Below are 25,415 nucleotides of genomic sequence, written 5' to 3' on the forward strand. Positions count from 1 at the left end.
AAATTTTGAGTAATTCAGGGAAGTTTTCTTACAAAGGTGTGGGCAGTGTGGTGGCAATTACAAGGTTAGTCAGCAAGTTAGTCAACCAGATTCTCTGCCTGAATCCAACTCAAGCAGATTCAAATCCAAAACCAGGTAGGATCCTAGTTCTTCCTGGAGTGTTATTGGATCAAATGTTACCCACACCTCTTCTCAGCCAAGTTCTTCTCTTTCTTCTAGAAGGATTTCAAGTTATACTTTTTCTGGAAAGTTTCTCTGTTAACTAACCAGCACTTCCTAAGCCTTCACTTTGAGTTACACTATATTGCCATGAAGTCATGAATGTTCGGCATATATTAGAGTTCCTGGGAAGAGAGCACACACCTGGTACTTATACAACCTATCATTTAGCTGAGTAATACCATCATTATGACAAATATCATACTTTAGTATAATTACTATTATTGTGGCAAAATATAAAATTTATCGTTTTAACCATTTTAAGTGTGTAGTTCAGTGACATTAAGTACATTCATTCATATTGTTATGCAACCATCACTACCATCCATCTCCAGAACTTTGTCATCCTCCCAAACTGAAACTCTTTACCCATTAAACACTAACACCGCTTTTCCGGCTCCCTCTTGCTAGTAATTTACTACTATCTATTTTACTTTCTAACTCTATGAATTTGACTATGCTAAGTACCTCATATAAGTGGAATCAATATTTGTCCTCTTGTGTCTGTCTTATTTTACTTAGCATAATGTTGTCAAAGTTTATCCATCTTGTAGCATGTGTTAGAATTCCCCCCCCCCTCCGTTTTTTTAATTAATCTTCACTGGAGGATATTTTTCCATTGATTTTTAGGCAGAGTGGAAGACAGAGGGAAAGACAGAGAGAAACATCGATGGAAGAGAAACACATCAATTGGTTTCCTATTGCACAAGCCCCAACCAGGGCCCAGGCTGGGGAGGAACCTGCAACCGAGGTACATGCCCTTGACCAGAATCGAACCTGGACCCTTCGGTTCGCAAGCCAACACTCTATTCACTGAGCCAAACCGGCTAGGGCAGAATTTCCTTTTTCTTAAAGGCTGAGTGAAATTCCTTTGCATTGATATACCACCTTTTGTTTATCCATTCATCCACGGATGGACATTTTATTAAGATTATTTTTTAAGACTACCTTCCTTAAGTATAGCAAACAAATAGAAAAGTGTCCCAAAGTATGCAACTTGGTGAATTTTCATAAAGTAAACAAAACCATGTAATTACCACTCAGATTTGGAAACAGAACATTATCAGCAGCCTAGAAGCCCCCTTTGAGTCCCTCTCAATTACGACTGAGACCTAATCACTGCCCGACCTCTGTCTCCATCTATTACTTTCACCTGCTTTTGAATTTACAGTGTGAAGTCCCTTGTCTGATATCTCTCGCTCAGCATTACGTTTATCAGATGTAGCCATGTTGTGTGTGTAGCAGTAGTTTGTTTATTTATATCACTATTTCATTGCTGTATGCCAGGCGGCGCAGTGGCTCGAAGGGTGTCTGGGGAGTGAGCGGTGTCCCTCCGGCAGGTGGCATCCCTCAGCCTGACCTGCGGGGATCAGGCCAAAACCAGCTCTCCCACATGCCCTGAGGGGTCCCGAAGTGCGAGAGTTGCTATAGCTGGGCAGCTCCTTTGTTGAGACTCTGCCCCCTGGTGGTCAGTGTGCATCATACATATGGGCCGGTTGGCCAGTCAGCCAGTTGGACAGTTGCTTAGCCTTTTATATATATAGACTAGAGGCCCGGTGCACAAAAATTTGTGCACTCGGGGAGAAGGGGGGGTCCCTCAGCCTGGCCTGTGCCCTCTCGCAGTCTGGGATCCCTTGGGAGATAATGCCCTGCTGGCTTAGGCCTGCTCCCGGGTGGCAGAGGGCAGGCCCAATCCCTAGGTGCAGCCCCTGGTCGGGATCAGAGCAGGGCTGATTGGGAGGTTGCGATGTCACCCTCAGTCACGCTCAGGGTAGGGCCGATTGGGGGGTTGGGGCACCGCCCCCTGTCACACTCAAGGCAGAGTCGATGGGGAGGTTGCCGCGCCACCCCCTGTCACGCACAGAGCAGGGCCCATCAGGGGGTTGGGGAGCTCCCCCCTGTCACGCACAGAGCAGGGCCCATCAGGGGGTTGGGGAGCTCCCCCCTGTCACGCACAGAGTAGGGCCGATAGGGGAGTTGGGGCACCACCCCCTGTCACACACAGAGCAGGACGGATCAGGGGGTTGGGGCGCCACCCTCTATCACCCACAGAGCAGGGCCGATCAGGGGGTTGGGGTGCCGCCCTCTATCACCCACAGAGCAGGGCCGATCAGGGGGTTGGGGTGCCGCCCTCTATCACCCACAGAGCAGGGCCGATCAGGGGGTTGGGGCGGCGCCACTGTCACACTCAGGGCAGGGCCGATGGGGAGGTTATGGCTCTACCCCATCACACACAGAGCAGAGCCTGTGTGTGTGTGTGTGTGTGGGGGGGGGGGGGTTGGGGCGCTGCCCTCTATCACCCACAGAGCAGGGCCGATCAGGGGGTTGGGGCGCTGCCACTCTCACACTCAGGGCAGGGCTGATGGGGAGGTTATGGCTCTACCCTGCCACACACAGAGCAGGGCCCGTGGGGAGGCTGGGGGGGGGGGTTTGGGCCGCCACACCCTGTCACACACAGAGCCGCAGGGCGATCAGGGGGTTGGGGCCCCTTCCCCTGTCAGGAACAGAGCAGGGCGGATAGGGAGGTTGTGGCCCTGCCCCCTGTCACACACAGAGCTGCAGGGCGATCAGGGGGTTTGGGCGCTGCCCCCTGTCACGCTGATCCTGGTGCTGGGAGGCATATTACCCTTTTACTATATAGGATAGAGGCCTGGTGCACGGGTGGGGGCTAGCTGGTTTGCCCTGAAGGGTGTCCTGGGTCAGGGTGGGGGTCCCCACTGGGGTTCCTGGCCAGCCTGGGTGAGGGGCTGATGGCTGTTTGCAGCTGGTCACACACCCTTCAGGGTGGGCGTCCCCACTGGGGTGCCTGGCCAGTCTGGGTGAGTGGCTGAGGGCTGTTTTCAGGCTGGCGGGTACCTGAAGCTCCCAACTGCTCCTTTCTTTCTTTCTTTTTTTAAATTCTGGGCCAGCTTTAGCTCTGGCTCCAGCTCTGAGACCTCAGCTGCTGAAAGTAGGTATCTGGTTTGTTTAGGTTCTATAATCAAAACTCTGTATCAACTCCAGCTCTGAGATCCCAGCCAGCTGAAAGCTGGTTTCTGGGGTTTTGTTTAGCTTCTATATTTGTTACAATGTTTCTTAAACTGCAGGCTCAGAGGCCTGCAGTGGCAGGCGGGGAATGTTGGAGTCCTCCGTCACTGAAGCAAGCAAGCCTCATGTTAGTTTCAAGCTGCCTGGCTGCCGGCCGCCATCTTGGCTGGCAGTTAATTTGCATATCGCCCTGATTAGCCAATGGGAAGGGTAGCGGTCATACGCCAATACCATGTTTCTCTTTTATTAGATAGGATTCTACTGTTGGACTTTTGGGTTATTTCTAGTTGGTTTAGAATTCAGGGGTGGGCAAACTTTTTGACTCGAGGGCCACAATGGGTTCTTAAACTGGACCGGAGGGCTGGAACAAAAGCATGGATGGAGTGTTTGTGTGAACTAATATAAATTCAAAGTAAACATCATTACATAAAAGGGTACGGTCTTTTTATTTTTTTAGTTTTATTCATTTCAAACGGGCCGGATCCAGCCCGCGGGCCGTAGTTTGCCCACGGCTGGTTTAGATAGAATAATATGGTTATAAACACTTTGTACCTGGCTTTTGATGTACACCTGTTTGTATTTCTGTTGAGTATATACATATTAGCAATTCAGAACCACCCCTAGCCCCCACCCCGACAACACCAAACAAAGCAAAACCACTTAGGAGTAGAATTTCAGGATCCAGGGGGATGTTTAAGTTCAGGCTTAATGAATACTGACAAGGAGTTTCCATTTTGTACTTCCATCAGCAGCATACAGTATAAGAATTCTGGTTTCCCCATACATTCACCAACATTTAAAATTGATAGTCTTTTAAATTTTAATTATTTGGGTGAGCCATGTTTCATTGTGGTTTTATTTGCATTTCCTTGATGACTAACAATGTTGAATATCTTCTTATATCTTTATTGGCTATTTTAGATGTGTTTTTTTGTGATCTTCCTGTTAAAGTTATTTTAAAGCCATTTATTTAGTAGCAGTCAGTTAAAAATTTAATAGACTTTATTTTTAAAATGGTTTAGATTTACAGAAAAGTTGAGCAGATAGTACAGTTCCCTTCTCTCCCCGTCACCTTCTCCTGTTATTAACATCTTACATTTGTATGGCACATCCATTACAATTTATGAACAATGTTGATAAATTATAATGAACTAAATTTGTACTTTTTTCAGGTTTCCCCACTTTTTATCTATTGATCCTTTTCTGCCCCAGAATACACAGTACCATTTACTTGTCATGTCTTCTTAGGTGCCTCTTGGTTGTGGCAGTTTCTTAGACTTTTATTGCTCTTGATGACCTTGACAGTTTTGAAAAGGAATGATTTTTTTCTTTTTCTTTCTTTTTTTTTTTGAGTAATGATATTTTGTAGGATGCTTCTGTGGACAAAAAGGGACCATATGCTAACCTGACTAACTCAGGGAAGGCCTGCTTGGCAGCTTTGCAAACTCAAGAGATGTCAATTAACCACAAAGGGTGATCTGAAATTAAAGCCTTTAATTAAAAAGCAGTTTATAGTAGGTAGTCATGTCCTAGGCCAGTATCTTCCTAGACAAAGATCAACTTTGATCTTTACTGAGCCTATTGTCTTTTTGCATCTAAGATAACATACCTGTGAAATGTCAGGGTGCCTTGTAACTTCCCTTTTTCCAGATCCCTCGGGGCACAACCAGTGAGCAAGGCGCCAGGGGCACCAGGGCGGAGACCACAAATTCACTCATTGTTATTGTTATCTTTCTTTTTTTAAAATTAAATTTTATTTTTAAAATATATTTTTATTGATTTTACAGAGAGGAAGGGCGAAGGATAGAGAGCCAGAAACATCGATGAGAGAGAAATATCTATCAGCTCCTTCCTGCATGCCCCCTACTGGGGATTGAGAGCACAACCAAAGTACATGTCCTTGACAAGAATTGAACCCAGGAAGGGGTTAGGGTTTTGCTATCTTGATAATTGTTGACTGTTAACTATCCTGTTCCCACCTACATAAAAGAAGTATGGGTCTATCATTTTCATTTTTATCCAATCCCATACATTTCCCTGCTTTGCTTTCTCCCACCTCCCTAATCTATCACCAATGGATTTCATGTAACCCACTTACATCTCCTCCTTTGATTGTAATGTAAAACAAGGTGAAAAAATGACATTCTCTGCTGGAGCATTATCCCAATATGTTGATATTCTGCTTCCTGGCAATTTTTGACAGTATGGCTCAAATAAACTCACAGCCCGGCCAGCGTGGCTCAGTGGTTGAGTGCTGACCTATGAACTAGGAGGTCACAGTTCAATTCTGGGTCAGGGCACATGCCTGGGTTGTGGCTCAATCCCCTATGTAGATAAAAATATATTTAAAAAAATAAGCTCACAAAAATTCTTTACAGGTTTGAATGCTTTTATACATTAACACTTCTTTATTGGAATTTATCTGATATTTTCCTCATGATTATCAGTATAATCATGGTGTCTGGTGTCTTGGGGAGAAGATCAGAGATAATGCACCATTTTCATCACATCATATCAAGGGTACCTACTAATCAATATGATTTGTGACTATTTTTTTTAATTAAATCTTTATTGTTCAGATTATTACATTTGTTCCTCTTTTTCCCCCCCATAACTCCCCTCCTCCCAGTTCCCGCCCCACCCTCTGCCCTCACTCCCCACCCACTGTCCTCATCCATAGGTGCACGATTTTTGTCCAGTCTCTTCCCGCATCTCCCACACCCCTTTCCCCCCCAAGAATAGTCAGTCCATTCCCCTTCTATGTCCCTGATTCTATTATGATCACCAGATTATTTATTCACTTGATTCTTAGATTCACTTGTTGATAGATGCATGTTTGTTGTTCATAATTTGTATCTTTACCTTTTTCTTCTTCCTCCTCTTCTTAAAGGATACCTTTCAGCATTTCATATAATACTGGTTTGGTGGTGATGAACTCCTTTAGCTTTTCCTTATCTGTGAAGCTCTTTATCTGACCTTCAGTTCTGAATGATAGCTTTGCTGGATAAAGTAATCTTGGTTGTAGGTTTTTGGTATTCATCACTTTGAATATTTCTTGCCATTCCCTTCTGGCCTGCAAAGTTTCTGTTGAGAAATCAGCTGACAGTCATATGGGTATTCCCTTGTAGGTAACTGAGTTTCTTTCTCTTGCTGCTTTTAAGATTCTCTCTTTGTCTTTTGCTCTTGGCATTTTAATTATGATGTGTCTTGGTGTGGTCCTCTTTGGATTCCTTTTGTTTGGGGTTCTCTGCGCTTCCTGGACCTGTAAGTCTATTTCTTTCACCAGGTGGGGGAAGTTTTCTGTCATTATTTCTTCAAATAGGTTTTCAATATCTTGCTCTCTCTCATCTTCTGGCACCCCTATAATTCTGATGTTGGTACGCTTGAAGCTGTCCCAGAGGCTCCTTACACTATCTTCGTATTTTCGGATTCTTTTTTCATTTTGCTTTTCCAGTTGGGTGTTTTTTGCTTCTTCGCATTTCGAATCTTTGACTTGATTCTTGCGCTCCTCTGGTCTGCTGTTGGGTGTCTGTATAATATTCTTTATTTCAGTCAGTGTATGCTTAATTTCTAGTTGGTTCTTTATCACAACATCGAGGGTCTCATTAGATTTCTTGAGGATCTCACTACATTTATCGGCGGCTTCTAGACAGTTCTTGAGAGACCTTAAAAGTGTGGTTCTGAACTCTATATCCTCCATGGACAATTTTGTCCTGTTTCTTTGTCTCCGCATTTTTTATGCTTTCTTGGTACACCCCCTAGTGGTCTTTGTGCACAGTCTTGTTGTAGTTAAGCCTTGATTGTTGTCGGCAATAGTGGGGGTGATTTGACCTCCAGGCTAACTGGCTATGAGAGTCCGCTGTGTCTTCAGTGGGAGAGCTTCTGTGCTGGATCTCTAGGGTGGTGCTAATCTAGCATTTGCCTGAGGCTATTCGGCAAATGGCTCTGCACAGGGCTTGGGCAGGTCGGGTCCCAGGGGATCTACAGGGCAGGTGGAGCAAGCAGTTATGGCTGCTCTCAGTTCCGTCCCTAGGGGCTCTGCCTCACAGAGTCCCAGCAACTGCTGCAAACCTCGGAGAGAAAGCTGCCTTCGATTTCCTACCGAAGCCAGACAGTCCCGCTTCTCCCATTTGAGTCTGGGTCCCTAGAGACTCGCCCGGATCTGGAGCTCAGAGTCTGAAACTCCCTCCAGATTGAAAACAACAACTGCGCCCTCCGCTGCCAGCCCGCTTCGCGCGCACTCCGCACCTCAGTATTTCACTTCAGCACTGCGCCTCCTCTGAGTCTGGGTATGATATTCTCTTTCCTTCTAGTTGTAGAATTTCCACTCAGCCAGCCTTCCTGTGGTTCTGGATGATGTCCGTTCAGTCTTTAGTTGTTTTTTGAAGTGGTTGTTCTAGGCAGCAATCTTCGGCGTTAACCTATGCCACCATCTTGGTTTTCTGACTCCTCATGATTTGTGACTATTGATGCCGACCTTACTTACCTTGATGAAGGTTGTTTACTGTAAAGTTTCTCTTTTCTTTTTCCTTACTGTTCTTTTTGGAAGGAAGTTAAGGAACCGTGAGTATGAAGTTAATTAATTTATTTAAACATTTAAACTGCACCATGGTTTTTAAAAAATTCTTACCTGAGGGTATGTTCTTTTTAAAAAAGTGAATTTACTTATTTCAGAGAGAAAGGGAGAGGGAGACAGAGAAACATCAATGATGACAGAGAATCATTGATCAGCTGCCTCCTGCATGCCCCCTACTGGGGATTGAGCCTGCAACCTGGGCATGTGCCCTTGACCAGAATTAAACCCAGGACCCTTCAGTCCTTAGGCTGATGCTCTATCCACTGAGCCAAACCAACTAGGGCTGAAGTTAATTTTTAAATTATTGCAGGAGACACTTCTGTGGCATCTGACTAGCTCACATGATTGCCCATTCCCTGGAAAGCTCCTTCCTCAAAATCCAAAAGGGTAGCCTCCCCAACCCATCCTTTCAACCACCTTCTCCCTTACAGAGCCACATTTGTTCTATGAAATTCTCTCTTGGCCACAGATGTTTGGAGAAAGTTGAATAGGGTCCCTTCTCTAACTGCTTAGAACTTTAGGCCAGTGGTTCTCAACCTTCTGGCCCTTTAAATACAGTTCCTCATGTTGTGACCCAACCATAAAACAATTTTCATTGCTACTTCATAACTGTAATGTTGCTACTGTTATGAATCGTAATGTAAATATCTGATATACAGGATGGTCTTAGGTGACCCCTGTGAAAGGGTTGTTCGACTGCCAAAGAGGTCGCTACCCACAGGTTGAGAACCGCTGCTTTAGGCCAAGTCAGGCTCTCTGCATGCCCAAACCAAATTAATAACATTTAATAACACCCTTTGCTTGACAATCATTATGTAAAACAGACTAGCTCAAATGCTTCCAACATTGTCTACTGCCTATCTAACACCCATTCCTCTTTCCCTACTTTATCACATAAACCCAATTTTATTTTTATCTTTTATCACATGATCTCATTCATATGTGGAATCTAAAGAACAAAATAAATTGATGAACAAAATAGCTCCAGAGACATAGAAGCATGGAACAGACAGTCAAATCTCAGAGGGAAGGCGAGGGTGGGTGGGAAGAGATTAACCAAGGAATTTATATGCATAACCCATAGACACAGACAATAGTGTGGTGAATGCCTGGGGCAGGTGGGGCCTAGGAGGGGTTAATGGGGGAAAAAGGGAGACATCTGTAATACTTTCAACAATAAAGATAAATTAAACAAACAAACAAAAAAGAGGCTTTGTAGAACCTTCATCTCCTTTTCAATATCTGGAGCAGTAGTTGCAGTACTGAGTATACTGAGTAATGTCAATCTTTTATGATTACTTCTGTATCAATGCAAATCACATTTTTGTGAGTCTACTCTTTGGGTTTTTAAAATGCATAAACATGGGCCTCAGCAGATAACATGCTGAGGAGATCATATCCACAAGTATCTTGCCATAAGTATCAAACTTTTCAGAGCTGTGTCCTTTGTGAAGATTCATTTTAGTTAGCAAGACGTTTTTCTCTGTCGTTCATCCCCATGCCTGAGATTTGCACTGATGCAGGCCCAGTTTACCATCCCTGCCAAACACTCACAGAGGTTCCAACCTCCTGGTCAGGGCCAGGGGCAAAGGACTGATTCACATAAATAAACAACTGTTCCGAAGCCACAAGTTTAGGGAACTTTTTGATGAAGTCAATGAGTCCTTGAATGGTTCGGGTTCTCTCTACAGCCCACCTCTTCGTTTTCATCACAGGGTTGTCTCCCACGGCCTTTAGCAGGATATCAATTTTTTTCTTGGTGTCGCCGCCAGGTTCCTCTGTTCCCGGGGAGACTAAGGCGGAAGAGGGCTCCAGTGTGGCTGTTTCTGGGGATACGTCTGTAGGCCCTTCGCTGTCCACACGTGAAGGGGGTAGTGGCAGCACGGCCTCTGGCTCCTCAGCATCTTGTTAGGTCCCAATTTTATTTTTTTTTAATTTTTTTTTTTCGAATTAAACAATGATTTTATTGCTCGAGTACATAGATATTTTATGCAACCAGTGCAGAGGCTGTGGATGACTCGTATTTCCAATTGGGGGGCAGGACTCATTTGGTCTTATAATATCGAGCCAATCGGTGAATACGGCTCTCAATCAGAATCAGACGGAATTTAGCATCCTTATCCTTTCTGTTCCTCTCAAGATGCTTTCGAACTGCAACAGCTTTCTTAATTAAATGGTAGAGATCCTCAGGAAGGTCAGGAGCAAGCCCTTTAGACTTAAGAATTCTCAGGATCTTATTGCCCGTCACAAAACGTACTTGTGCAACGCCATGCGAATCTCTCAGGATCACACCAATTTGTGAGGGAGTCAGGCCATTCTTGGCCAGTTTGTAGATCTGCTCCTTCACGTCCTCAGACGTCAATTTCAGCCAGGTGGGGACGTTGCGGCGGTAGGGCAGAGCCGACTGGGACAGGCCCTTCCCGGGAGCGTGCATGCGACCCATGATGGCGGCGGACTGGCCCCCAATTTTATTTTTAACAGACTATTTCTGCTATGCAGCCCGTATGCCCCAAGGAATCCTTCCCTCAGCTCTCAGAGTGGGCCTAATTGCTCCATGCCTAATCCCTTCTTTCTCATCTGTGAAAGGCTCAGGAACGATGAGATGTGTGGAAAGTTGGCTAGGGCCTCCTGGAGAGTTCTTTGCTCTTTTTGGTATAGCTTTAGAGCAGCGGTTCTCAACCTGTGGGTTGTGACCCCTTTGGGGGTCGAATGACCCTTTCACAGGGGTCGCCTAAGATCGTCAGAAAACACATATATAATTACATATTGTTTTTGTGATTAATCACTGTGCTTTAATTATGTTCAATTTGTACAATGAAAATACATCCTGCATATCAGATATTTACATTATGATTCATAACAGTAGCAAAATTACAGTTATGAAGTAGCAGCGAAAATAATTTTATGGTTGGGGGTCACCACAACATGAGGAACTGTATTAAAGGGTCGCGGCATTAGGAAGGTTGAGAACCACTGCTTTAGAGGATGTTGTCATATATAGACTGGAACCATTGCACACATCTCCATTCCAGTCCATTGAGGCAGCTGCGATGTAGAGGAGGGCAACTTAGAGAATGTGGGAGATGGAGCAAGAATCATGCTGAGGCCCTCCTCTATCTTTCCACTAGCGCTGCTCAGAACGTAAGGTGAACTGTTTGCTACCATTCTGCAATGACATAAACACAGAAATTGAGAGTAAGTGTTAGAAAATTTCATAGTGATTTGACATTGCTGGGACATCTGAGTGTGTGACCAGTGGACTTGTGTTGAATAGGCTGTAGACCAGTTTGGATATTGCTCAGCAAAGGGATGAGTTGAAAGTGGTGGCAACTGTGTACAAGTCTTGTGCAGGAGGGCCGGGTAGCCATCTGAACTGGATTGAAAAAACAAGCACAATGAACAACAGCAACTGCCCTTTACCACAGTGGTCTGAGAAGCATTACTCGAAACTCAGTAATTACGTTGAGTCAATTAAGTTCCCTATTCTTTAAGACCATCTGGGCTCTATTTTTTCCAATTCACACCCAAAAGCATCTGAACTAATACAGTGATTGAATCCTATAAAAAGGCAAGAAACCACATGTCACTTTACTAGGGTAGACATGTTGTTAAATAAGTGTATTCGTGTGTGTGTGTGTGTGTGTGTGTGTGTACTGTGTGTATATGTTTTCACCTAGTTGTGATTTTAGGTGACCATTTCTCAATGTTAGTGACAGCAAAAATATTTCTTTTTGGTGTCTTTTGCCAGCTGCTGGCATTTCCCAGCTCTAGTTCTGTGATTTGAATGTGATAGCATCATAAAGCACATGGGAGAGATTGTAGAAGAATAAAAGTTCCATTTACACCTTCAGGGGGAAATAAAAAGAGGAAGGAGAGTTGACTACATGTTGTTTTGGGATTATGTTTTTATCTTTGTATTTTATTATTATTATTATTTATTTTAAAAATATATTCTTATTGATTTCAGAGAGGAAGTGAGAGGGAGAGATAGAAACATCAATGATGAGAGAGAGAATAATTGATTGGCTGCCCCCTGCACACCCCACACAGGGGATCAAGCCCACAAACCGGGCATGTGCCCTGACCAGGAATTGAACCATGACCTCCTGGTTCATAGGTCGACGCTCAACCACTGAGCACACTGGCTGGGCTACCTTTGAATTTTAAAACTTTTCTAATATTGGAAAAACATCAATGTAATTTTTAAAATAGTTTTTTTGGCCCTGGCCGGTTTCGCTCACTGGGTAGAACGTTGGCCTGGGGACTGAGGTCCCAGGTTCGATTCCGGTCAAGGGCATGTACCTTGGTTGCGGGCACATCCCCAAGTAGGGAGTGTGCAGAAGGCAGCTGGTCGATGCTTCTCTCTCATCGATGTTTCTAACTCTCTATCCCTCTCCCTTCCTCTCTCTAAAAAATCAATAAAAAATATATTTAAAAAAAAATAGTTTTTCCGTCACAGCCTTTAAGAAGTCATCCAACATCTTATACAAATATTACTTATAGAGCTTTGCTATTATATTTTTTCTAGTGAAGTGAAGTAAGGAAAGGGCTATAATGAAATGATTGTTGTATGTATATAAATAAGATAAATGCATTTGTTAATAGATATAAAACTTTTCTAACTATTTTTTCGATATTATTTTGATCCCAAAGGAATTTTTTTAGACAATCTGATTATTTTTCATATGGGAAATGACTATTTTCATCTACCATTTCGAGGATGATCTTTCTTTTTTCCCCCTTTTTATATTCTTGTTTAAAAAAATTAAATCTTTATTGTTGAAAGTATTACATATGTCCTCCCTTCCCCCTCATTGGCCTCTTCTACTCCCCACCCCAGGCCTTTACGACCTTATTGTCTGTGTCCATGGGTTATGCTTATATGCATTCAAGTTTTTGGTTGATCGCTCCCCCCCTCCCCACGCCCCCCCTCCACCTTCCCTCTGAGATTCCGTAGTTTGTTCCATGCTTCTATGTCTCTGGATCTATTTTGTTCATCAGTTTATTTTATTCATTAGATTCCACATATGAGTGAGATCATGTTCAAGGATGGTCTTTAAGCTAGTGATCTGGGAGAAATTTCTGTATAAAATTAAAATGTTTCAGTGTTGTTGCAATAGTGATGAAATGGGTCCATCTTTTCAGCTTTGATGAAAGGAAGCCACGTGACAATTGATTTATCATATGCGCTGCCATGGCCATTAAGAGCTCTGGAAGTACTTCTGGTGTTGAAGGATGAGGCAGATGGGGTGTTCTAAAGAACAACTAAAGAATTTATTTTGGCTTCAAAGCTGGTTACTATTATAAGAAAGAGAAAACTGGGCAAAAGCAAGCAGCAGCAGAAGGGATGGCCTCAACACATGAGTCTGATACATTATTTTAAGAACTTTTTTCCAAAGCCAAGTCCCCATTGCCTCTGTGTGAAGTAGAAAGCATTTTCTTTTTTAAAATATATTTTTATTGATTTCGGAGAGGAAGGGAGAAAGAGAGAGAGATCAAAATATCAATGATGAAAGAGAATCATTGATCAGCTGCCTCCTGACAAGGCCCCATTGGGGATTGAGCCCGCAACCCGGGCATGTGCCTTGACCAGGAACCTGCTGGTTCATAGGTCGACACTCAACTATTGAGCCATGCTGGCTGGCAGGCTGGGCAAAAGCACATTTTCTTTATAGGACTTCCTTCCTTGAAAATGGCAAAAATCACACTCTCCCTCTGGAGAGCACACTCCCATCTTTCTCCTCCCCTTCTTCTCTCTAGACAGTTACCTTTGCCTTTCTCTCTCCCGGGCTCCAAGGGTCCTTCTGCCTCTGTAACTTGTTTTCTGAGCCTACGAAGCCCAACTGGCTCACTTCTACTACCTCTAACTTTCTAAATAAACTATCTCATAATTAAAAAAAAAAGTGGAGGAGCTTTTGAGTCAATGATACAATAAAACATTACATGATTGTCATGTACCTTGTTGGTATAGCCATCTCTATACATAAGTGGCATTTCTTAGCTGGTCCTCTGGTTCCATTGTTTTAATTCAGTTGTGTGATAGAGAGCAATACTCACCAGATATTTCATGGGCTCCCCCAGTTCTCAGCCTCCCTTGTAAGTAAACTGGGGCCAAGTGTCTAGATTAGGCCACTGGACCATGAGTGAAACAGACTTTTGTCACATCTGTCTGCTTTAAGACCATTAAACAAGTCTAGGTTTAGACATATAAGAGATACTCAATATCACTAATTGTCAGGAAAATGCAAATTAAAACCACAATGAAATATCACCGCACACCAGTTGGAATAGCTCTTATAAAAAAGTCAACAAATAACAGGTATTGGCAAGGATGTGGAGAAAAGGGGACCCTTGTGTACTGTTGGTGGGATTGTAAATTGGTGCAGCCACTATGGAAAATAGTATGGAGATTCTCAAAAAAAAAGAAAAAAAAAAAAAAGAAGAACTACCATATGATCCAGCAATTTCCCTTCTGGCTATTTATCCAAAGAAAATAAAAACATGAATTCAAAAGAACCCCTGTGTTCATTGCAGCCAAGATATGAAAGCAACCTAAGTGTCCACTGATAAATGAATAAGTAAAGAAGATGTGATATATCTTACCTAATAGTAGACAAATATGTAAATTGACTGTCCCTCTGCTATGCTCACCAGCCAATCAGGAGAGTACGCAAATTGACCCCACAAAGATGGCGGTTAATTTGCATACGTAGGCGCCCAGTGGCCTGGGTCCTGGGAACATCATCGGTCACCCAGGTCACTCCAAGGTAGGCCCCGTGTGGGCCCTGAGCAGTGTAGGAAGGGCCTGAGCCAGGGGGCTCCTGGGCAGGGATGGAGCCAGCCACTGGAGCTGCAGGGGGAGCCCCTGCCCAAGCCTAAAGCCTCTGCCAGAGGAGTCAGGCTGGGAGAGGGGCCGAGCCGGCGATCAGAGGGTGATGGGGGTCCACGCCTCTGGCCAAGGCGTCAGGCCTGAGAGGAGGGCTGAGCCAGCGATCGGTGTGAACTACAGAGGAAACACCTTTTCTGACTGCTCATTGGCTAAGCTCCCTGTATGCCACTGGTAATATTCTTAGTAACTCCGGTAATAAGAATCCAAAAAGGTGACCTAGGGTTTTCCCACCACACTCCTGGAGAAAAAAAACGAAGGTCTGCTGCTGGAGGGCTAAGAAATGTCATATCCTGTCCTAGCCAATTTGGCTCAGTGGATAATGCCTTGGTCTTCCCACTGCAGGGTCTGGGTTCAATTCTGACCAAGGGCATGTACCTAGGTTGCAGGCTCCTCCCTGGCCTGGGTCCAGGTCAGGGCTCATGCAGGAGGCAACCAATCAAAGTGTTCCTCTCACTTTGATGTTTCTCTCTGTCTTTCCCTTTCTCTTCCACATTGTCTAAAAATCAATGGAAGCATATCCTCAGGTGAGGATAAAAAATAATAATAATAATAAAGAAATGTCATAGCCTATGAAAGATACATCTTGAAAATGCCTAAAGAAAGTTGTCATTTTTTCATGATGAAGGGACTGGAGTCCGTGTTGATGAAAAAACCTTAGTGGCTGCAGTGACTGGCAGTGGCTGCAGCAGCGGGGTGATGGGGGTGGCGTCTTCCCCTGATCAGCCCGGTAGCCTCCCATAAGGGAGGCCAAACTGCAGCTTAGGCCCACTCCCCAAAGGGAGCAGGGAGCAGGCCTAAGCCGTCACTAGGCCATCCTCTGAGGGCTCCCACTATGTGAGAGGGGGCAGGCTGGGCTGAGGGACCCCCTGCCAGTGCACAAATTTTGTGCACTGGGCCCCTAGTTCTATTATAATATACTAGAGGCCTGGTGCACGAATTCATGCATGGGTGGGGTCTGGCCAGCCCTCCCCCATTGGGCTGATCCGACTGGGCTGTCCGGGAAGAGGGGATATGGGAGGTTGGCCAGCCAGCCCCTCCCCCTGGTTGATCTCCCAGTAGAATTCCCAGTTGAGGGGACAATTTGCATATTAGCCTTTTATTATATAGGATATAATATATAGTGGAATATTACTCTTCAATAAGAATGAATAAAACGTTGCCATTTGTGACAACATGGATGAGCAAGAGGGTATTAGGCTAAGTGAAAGAAATGAGATGGAGAGACAAATACTGCATGATTTCACTTACATGTGGAACCTAAAAATACTAAACAAATGAACAAATAAAACAAAACAGAAACAGACTCATTCAAAGAACAAACTGATGGTTGTTAGAGGGGAGGGTTATGAGGAAATGGGTGTAAAAGGTGAAGGAGAATTAGAGGTACAAACTCCCAGTTACAAAATAGTCACGGGGATATAAAGTACAGCATAGGAATATAATCAATACTATTGTAATACCTATGTATGGGGCCAGTTGGGTATTGGAAATATCAGGGGGAACACTCTGTAAAGTATATCATTACCTCACCACTATGTTGTACACCTGAAACTAATACAAAATAATATTGAATGTAAACTGTAATTGAAAAAATAAAAATGAAGTGAAGACAGAAAAAAATAAAATAAATAAGCCACAAGGATGTACTGTACAGCACAGGAGAATATAGTAAATCATAATGCAATAAGTTTGCACAGTGACAAATGCTTACTAGACTTATTGTGGTAACCACATTATCTTATATAATAAAAGCATAATATGCAAATCACCCAACAGTGGAATGACCAGTCAGCAGGGCATGGGGCCGATGAGCAGGCAGTGCCAGGCTAGCCAAGGCATGTGCCAGTGGGCAGAGGGAGGGGACAGCAACGGGGGGGGGGGGTGGCAGCAACCAGCGGTAGCCGAGGGGCGATTGGGGGGGCAGGGACAGCTACTTGCCAGCCAGCGCTGTCCCCTGATTGGCCTGCCCAGTTGCCTCCTGCAGAGGGAGGCCACCAGTGGCAGCAGTGGTGGGACAATGGAAGGCGGGGTTGGCGCCATTCCCAGGTCACCTGCCAGGGTCGCCTCCCACAGAGGGCCTAAGCCATCAGTTGGACATCCCCTGAGGGCTCCCAAACTGTGAGAGGGTACAGGCCAGGCTGAGGGACAACCCCCCCCCTCCCCGAGTGCATGAATTTTTGTGCACCAGGCCTCTAGTCCTATCTAATAAAAGCCTAATATGCTAAAGTGTCTGTCCATTCAATCAATCAAAGTATAATATGCTAATGATATGCTAAGACTGCTCAACCACTCGCTATGACATGCACTGACCACCAAGGGGCAGAGAGTTGACCAGTCAACCGTCACTATGACATTCACTGACCAACAGGGGGCAGATGTTCTGACAGGTAGGTTAGCTTGCTGCTAGGGTCTGGCCGATTGGGACTGAGCGAGGCAGGCCAGACATGCCCTAGAGCCCTCCCGCGGTCCCTCCCTGGCTGGCCAACCTCCTGCATCCTTCCCCAGCCCCAGTTGTGCACCGGTGGGGTCCCTTGGCCTGGCCTGTGCCCTCTCGCAATCTGGAACCCCTCGGGGGATGCCAGAGAGCCGGTTTCGGCTCGATCCCGCAGGCCAGGCCTCTAGTAAGGTACAGTATATAAATGTTGAATCACTATGTTGTACACCTGAAACTAATGTAATATTGTACTCCAATTATACTTTAACAAAAAATTTAAAAATGAAGCCTAGCCCTGACCGGCTGGCTCAGTTGGTTGGAGTGTCACCTCATACCAAAAGAAGGCAGCCAAACAATGTTTCTCTCTCATCACTGATGTTTTTGCCTCTCTCTCTCTCTCTCTCTCTCTCTCTCTCTCTCTCTCTCTCTCTCTCTTCCTCTTTGAAATCAATGAAAATATACTAGTACATATATATAAAAAGAAAAGTTAGCATCACACTTTATATGAATTTGGTGGCAAGATCTTTAGCATTTGCTCTTCCAGCTGAGAGCCACAGATTTAAAAAAAAAATCTTTGATGTTGTCTCCCAGTGATGGTGAGTCTCATCATATCTCTAGTGTAACTGGTCTTGATAGCTTCCATCAGCTTAACTTCTTTGTCTTACAAGTTAACCTATGTGAAGACAAGGGTGGTGCAGGTCTTTCTGTGAACAAGAACATCTCAGTCTGGCCTTTCCCTTGATTATGAACTGGGGGACTCCCATTTTATAGTATAAGTTGGGCAGGCGGACAACTAGCTCAACGGGATGAGTATGTGTGTAATCACCACCAGCTGAGCCTGCTTGTTCTCCGCAGGTCATGACAGCACTAACACCTGCTCAAGGGACAGGTGGTCTCAGTGGGAACGTCCCCTTTGTTGACAGCTTCCTTCTATAGCCTGGGACAGCAGCTTCTGTTTATCTTGCTTTATCTCTGGGGTGCACTGTGGGCCAGCTTAAGCAGTTGAGTAGCTGTTTGACCTTTGATCCCTCCCCCCAAAGACCTGCGGAAAACTGGTTAACTGGGCACTTTCAGTCACTTACAGAGGAGAGCTGTTGCCACTGGCAAAGCAGATGACAGAGGTGGTTATGCATCCCATTTGGAGGACTATCTGGAAATGATAATTTGCTTTTGCTCTTTTTTTAAAAAAAAAATATTTTTATTGATTTTAGAGAGAGAGAGGAAGGATGAGGGAGAGAGGGAAACATTGATGTGAAAGAGAAACATCGGTTGGTTGCCTCCCACATGCACATTGACCTGGGTATATGCCCTGACTGCGGATTGAACCCCTGACCTTTTGGTGTATGGGATGACACTCCAACCAACTGAACCACACTGGCAGGGCTGATTTGAACATTTTAAAGCATTTCTATAGCATTTAAAATTTTGTCCAAATTATATAGGTACATGTTTAAAATCAACAGGCCTGTGTCAGGCCAGTTGCCATCCTAAATCCCATGATGGTTTATATACATAGAGGGGTTTTCTAGAGTATTCTCACAGAAGTAAATCTGACCACTAAAGGGCAGTCTAAATCTATACTCTAGAATTCAGCAAATGTAAATATGACTGCAATATTAAAATTTTCTCCCATAGTGGAAACATCTTTTTTTAATTAAAGAATTGTATAAAATCAATTTCTATCTCTTTTCTCTTTGTAAGAAGAAATGAATTTTTCATATCTATACAGATGGCACCAAATTTTTGTCCCCTCTTGAATAAAAGTATGATATTATCAATAGTATGAAATTTATTCTCAGGGTTCTATAAATAATTATACTAAAAGAACATGTCATCTTCGGTCTTCCTGTTTTAGCTGTTTTGATTTCTCTTACCTGACATTTTACTAATTTACTAATGAAGAGATCAAGTGGAATAAAAATTGGGGTAGTAGATTATCATCATACATAAATATTTCTAGAAAATTCTAAGCCTGATATAATTTTCATAAGAAACTATTACTCTAAGATAATTTTAAATGTCTTATTATATATAATATATCATCTGAAGCAAATGTTCTAGTTTTTATTCCATTTCTTCTGGGAAAGATAAACAAGGCAGTCTATAGTGGAATAAGAAACAGATTTGGCTTTTGGGAGTTGGGAAAGTTCTGGTGAAATGCCAAGTGCTGAACTGCAGGTTTTCAAAATTATTTTCAAGCCTACAGATGTTAGGATATCACATATGAGCCCATGTCATTGCTTCAAACGGTGAAATAGGACAGCTGCCCAGGTCTCTACAAAAAAGCCTGTGGAAATAGGTACTGTGTAAATCTCCTTTTCAGCCCAGATGCCTTTAGCTTTGTAAAAGCTTTGAATATCATCAATACTATTCCTTGATTATCCTCTCTTAGCTTGTGGTCTTTTAAGATTGTGGTCATAGTCATCAAAAGATCTGATTTTTTGTTTTTACTTTGGAAATTCTAAATTAATCCAGTAATGATATATCCATGGTAGCCTTGGGGACTATTTTGAACAAAGCAACTCTTGTTCCTAAGAGATGTAGGCCTAGATCCTTTTAATAGCAAATCAGTATGGAATTCTAAATGCCTTTATTTCATTCCAACTCTAGTTCATATGGTGAACTAACTGGATGCACATAATGTGGGAAGCAGGTAGTGAGCACAGAGAGATTTCTAGATGCCAGGTAGAAAAGTGTGGGAGGAAGGCTGGGGAGCATGAGCCCCCACCCCCAGAGGTGAAGAAAAAGCTCCCTTGGTCTTCTTTTTTCAAATGACGTTTTTTCTAACGTCATTGGAACTGGTAGTCGCTGGAGGCATCAGTGTCCTTAATTTCAACCATCCTCCAGGTAGGTATACCTCAGACATACTGCAGGTCGGTTCCAGACCACCGCAATAAAGCTAGTACCTCAATAAAGCAAGTCACACAAATTTCTTAGGGTTCCCAGTACATATAAAAGTCATGTTTGCACTATGCTGTAGTCTATTAGGTGTGCAGTAGAATTATGTTGAAAAGCATCATTACATACCTTAATTAAGAATAACTTGTTGCTAAAAAGTGCTATTATCTGAGCCTTCAGTGAATTGTAACCTTTTTGTTGGTGCAGGGCCTCGCCTCACTGTTGATGGCTGCTGACTGATCAGGATGGTAGCTGCTGAAGATTGGGTTGGCTGTGAAAATTTCTTAAATAAGACAGCAATGAGTCAATACCACATCTACTGACTCTTCCTCTCACAAACAATTTCTCTGTAGCATGTAGTGCTGTTGGATAGCATTTTGCCAACAACAGAACTTCTTTCAAAATTAGAGTCAATCCTCTCAAATCCTGCTGCGGTTTTATCAGCTAAGTTTACGTAGTATTCTAAGTCCTTTAACGTCATTTCAGCAATCACCACAGCGTCTTCATCAGGGGTAGATTCCCTCTGAGGAAACCACGTTCTTTTATCATCCATTAGAAGCAACTCCTCATCCATTAGTTTTATCATGAGGTGGTAGAAGTCAGTCACATTTTCAGGCTCCACTTCCGATTCTAGTTTTCTTGCTACTCCCACCTCATCTGCAGTTATGTTTTCCACGAAGGTCCTGAGACCCTCAAAGTCATCCATAGGGTTGGAATCAACTTCTTCCAAACTCCTGTTCATGTTGATATTTTGACCTCTTCCCATGAATCGTGAATGTTCTTAATGGCATCTAGAAGGTGAATACTTTCTAGAAGGTTTCAATTTACTTTGCCCAGGTCCATCAGAGGAATCACGACCTATCGCAGCTACAGCCTCAAAAGTATATTTTATAATGAGACTTGAAAGTTGAAATTATTCCTTCCTTTTTGGCCTGCAGAATGAATGTTCTGTTAGCAGGCATGAACACATTAATCTCATTGTACGTTCCACCAGAACTCTTACTGGTAGGTGACCAGGGGATTGTCAATGAGCAGTAATATTTTGAAAGGAACCTTTTTTTCTGAGCAGTGTGTCTCAACAGTGGGCTTAAAATATTCAGTAAAGCATGTTGTAAACAGATGTGCTGTCATCCAGGCTTTGTTGTTCCATTTATAGACACAGGCAGAGTAGATTTAGCCTAATTCTCAAGGGCTTTGAAGCCAGGCATTGACTTCTTCTCTCTAGCCGCGAAAGTTCTAGATGACATCATCTTCCAGTAGAAGGCTGTTTCATCTACACTGAGTATTTGTTGTTCAGTGCAGCCACCTTCATTCATTATCTTAGCTAGATCTTCTGGAAAACTTGTTGAAGATTCTACATCAGCACTTGCTGCTTCACCTTGCTTTTTTATGTTGTGGAGATGGCTTCTTTTCTTAAACCGCATGAACCAACCGCTAGCTTCAAGCTTTTCATCTTTCTCAGACTTCAAAGAATTGAAGAGATTTAGAACCTTGCTTTGGATTAGGCTTTGACTTAAGGCAGCGGTTCTCAACTTGTGGGTCTCGACCCCTTTGGCGGTTGAATGACCCTTTCACAGGGGTCGCCTAAGACCATCCTGCATATCAGATATTTACATTACGATTCATAACAGTAGCAACATTACAGTTATGAAGTAGCAACAAAAATAATTTTATGGTTGGGTCACAACATGAGGAACTGTATTTAAAGGGCCAGAAGGTTGAGAACCACTGACTTAAGGGAATGTTGTAACTGGTTTGATCTTCTATCCAGATCACAAAAACCTCTTCCATATCAGCAATGAGGCGGTTTCACTTTCTTATCATTTGTGTATTCTCTGGAGTAGCACTTTTAATTTCCTTCCAGAACTTTTCCTTTGCATTAACCACTTGGCCAGTGATGGCGAACCTTTTGAGCTCGGCGTGTCAGCATTTTGAAAAACCCTAACTTAACTCTGGTGCCGTGTCACATATAGAAATTTTTTGATATTTGCAACCATAGTAAAACAAAGGCTTATATTTTTGATATTTATTTTAATATTTAAATACCATTTAACAAAGAAAAATCAACCAAAAAAATGAGTTCACGTGTCACCTCTGACACGCGTGTCATAGGTTTGCCATCACTGCACTTGGCTAACTGGTGCAAGAGGCATAGTTTCCAGCCTATCTCAGCTTTCAGGATACCTGCCTCACAAAGTTTAGTCATTTCTAGATTTTGATTTAAAGTGTGAGACATGTGATTCTTCCTTTCACTTGAACACTTAAAGACTATTGTAGGGTTATTAATTAGCCTAATTTCAACATTTTGTGTCTCAGGGAAAGAGAAGGGCAAAGTTTGGTAGGTGAAGCAGTCAGAATAGAAAAGCAGTTATAATTTTTTGCCATCTTATATGGGCTGGGCTTATTGCACCCCAAAACAATTGCAATAGTAGCATCAAAGGTCACCATAACGAATCCTATATGACAAAAGGCTAATATGCAAATAGACTGAATAGCAGAACAACTGAACAGCTGGTCACTATGATGTGCCCTGACCATGAGGGGGCATGTGCGGAACATGGTTGGTGTCGGTGGTGGCGGGATGGTGGAGCAGGTGAGCTGGGGTGCCAGACCAAGGAGGAGCGCCAGTCGCTGTCATTGGGGCGGACCTCTGGTGGTTACTGAAAATTCTTTGCTCCCATGCACCGCAGTCCCTCCTGCCGCTCACACCTGCTGCCAGTGCCACAGCCACCACTTCCAACCGCTGCTGGTGCTGGGCACTGGCCCTGATTGCTCAGCACTTGCCCTGATTGCTCGGTGCCATCAGCAGGTGCGAGTGGCAGCTGTTGGCCCCGACTACCCCTCAGGGCTTCTCCACTTCCCCCTGCTCCTGAGGGGCAATCAGTAGCAGCTGCCGCTTGCGCCCACTGACGGCACCGGCCCTGCTCGAACCCACTGCTGGTGCCGGTCCCAATTGCTCCATGCTGTCAGCAGGAGCAATCGCCCCAATTGGAGGCCAGCATCATCAGTGCGCGGGAGTAGCGGCAGTGGGAGCGGGGCTGCCGGCAGACAGGGGACTGGGGGCCACAGTGGGAGCGGCCAGGCAGGAGTGTGGAGGATGGGCTGAGACCCGCCCCTGTGCCCACCACAGCCTAGCGGTCCACGGTTCCTTTCAAGGTGCATGAATTTGTGCACTGGGCCCCTAGTGTAATAATAATGAAAAAGTTTGAAATATTGTGAGAATTACCAAAATGTGATACAGAAACATGAAGTGAGCAAATGCTGTTAGAAAAATCGCACTGGTAGACTTGCTTTCAAGTCTTATAAAAAAATGCAACATCTATGAAGTGCAATAAAGCAAAGCACAATAAAACAAGGTATGTCTGTACAAAGCTACAGTAATAAAAAACAGACACATAAGTCAATGGGATAGATAGACAGCCAGAAACAAACCCAGGCATATATGATCAATTAATTTATGACAGCCCTGGTTGGTGTGGCTCAGTTTGTTGGAGCGTCATCTTGTGCACTGAAGATTCATGGGTTAAATTCCCGGTCAAGGGCACATACTCAAGTTGTGGGTTCGATTCCCTGTCGAGGTGCATATAGGAGGCAAATGATCGATGTTTCTCTCTCACATCCATGTTTCTTTCTTTCTGTCTCTCTGTCTGTCTATCTCTCTGTCTCTCTTTCTCTTTCCCTTTTTCTCTCTCTAAAATCAATAAAAACATCCTCGGGTGAGGATTAAAAAATTAAATTAATTTATGACAAAGGAGCAAGGAATATACAATGGAAAAATAATAGTCTCTTTAATAAATTATGTTGGGGAAACTGGACAACCACATGCAAAAGAATAAAACTGAGCCACTATTCAAAATGAATTAAAGCCCTAGCCGGTTTTGCTCAGTGAATAAAGCGATGGCCTGCAGACCGAAGAGTCCTGGGTTCAATTCTGGTCAAGGGCATGTACCTCAGTTGCAGGCCTCTCCCCAGCCCGGGCCCTGGTTGTGGCTCGTGCAAGAGGCAACCAACTGATGTATTTCTCTCTCATCAATATTTCCCTCTGTCTTTCCATCTCTCTTCCACTCTCTGTAAAAATCCATGGAAAAATATCCTCAGGTGAGGATTAAAAAAAGAAAAATAAAAAGATACAAAATGAATTAAAGACTTGAATGTTAGACCTGAAGCCCAGTGATCATGGAGCCTGAGGAGTCCCATGATCAGCTGTCTCCAACCTGGAGACCCAGGACAGCTGATGGTATAACTCAGTCCAAGTCCAAAGGCCTGAGAACCAGGGGAGTCCATGGTGTAAGTCCAAGTCCGAGGGCAGAAGAAGATATGTAATGTCCCAGCTCAAGCAGGTAATCAGAAAAAAAATTGGGGGTTGAGAATTTCTCCTTCCTCCACCTCTAATTCTATTCCGGCCCCCAGTGTATTAGATAATGCCCACCCACACTGAGGAGGGCAATCTACTTTACTGTGTCCACTGATTCAAATGCTAATCTCATCTGGAAGCACCCTCACAGGCACATCAGGAATTGTGTTTAATCCGGTCACGTTGGCATGAAATTAACCATCACAACCATGCTGTGCTTCCAGATATGCCTTGATGTATTTACTCCTCAGGCTAATGCAGGGCAGCCAGTGTGGTGGTCTCTTCTCAGGGTTCAAAATACAGAAAAGGAGCGACCCTATCACCTTCTGTGACCTCTAATGAAGTCCCTCAGGCCACGAGCACAGCTCAGTTAGTCACCTCTTGGTTGGTTAGGGGGGCGGGGGGAGGGACCCCATTCTCCCTGTGCTCCAGGGGAGGGGCATTGCAGCCCTAGTTATCAATTCTAGCCAAAGGCAACTGCACACTCCACTTAGCCCAGTGGTTCTCAACCTTCCTAATGCTGCGACCCTTTAATACAGTTCCTCATGTTGTGGTGACTCCCAATTTCATTGTTACAAATTGAACATAATTAAAGCATAGTGATTAATCACAAAAACAATATGTAATTATATATGTGTTTTCTGATGGTCTTAGGCGACCCCTGTGAAAAGGTTGTTCAACCCCCAAAGGGGTCACGACCCACAGGTTGAGAACCGCTGACTTAGGCCTTGGTTATAAGAGTCTTCTAACCCAATTTTCTCCAGAGAGCCTTGTCTTTGGAACATCGTTGGGCATTTTCCAAGCAATTCATAAAGCTGGTGCTTTGACTATTGGTTCTTTCTGTGATTTAGGTTGAATTACATGAAGACCAACATTTGACCATTTTTGACCTAAGAATAACAGCAATTCCATATGGTCCAATCCAAATGTTAAAGCAGGGGTCCTCAAACTACGGCCCGCGGGCCACATGCAAATACAAATATTGTATTTGTCCCCGTTTTGTTTTTTTACTTCAAAA

At 43.9% G+C, this 25,415-nt stretch overlaps 2 pseudogenes; both read right to left on the reverse strand.

The window, feature by feature from the left end:
* Nucleotides 1–9,312: 9,312 nt before the first annotated feature.
* Nucleotides 9,313–10,277, reverse strand: LOC118651827 (annotated as a pseudogene).
* A 9,917-nt stretch (nucleotides 10,278–20,194) lies between these two features.
* LOC118649886 lies at nucleotides 20,195–24,327 on the reverse strand (annotated as a pseudogene).
* Nucleotides 24,328–25,415: the final 1,088 nt, after the last annotated feature.

Source organism: Myotis myotis, unplaced genomic scaffold (assembly GCF_014108235.1).
Source record: "Myotis myotis isolate mMyoMyo1 unplaced genomic scaffold, mMyoMyo1.p scaffold_m19_p_3, whole genome shotgun sequence".
Taxonomy (NCBI): domain Eukaryota; kingdom Metazoa; phylum Chordata; class Mammalia; order Chiroptera; family Vespertilionidae; genus Myotis; species Myotis myotis.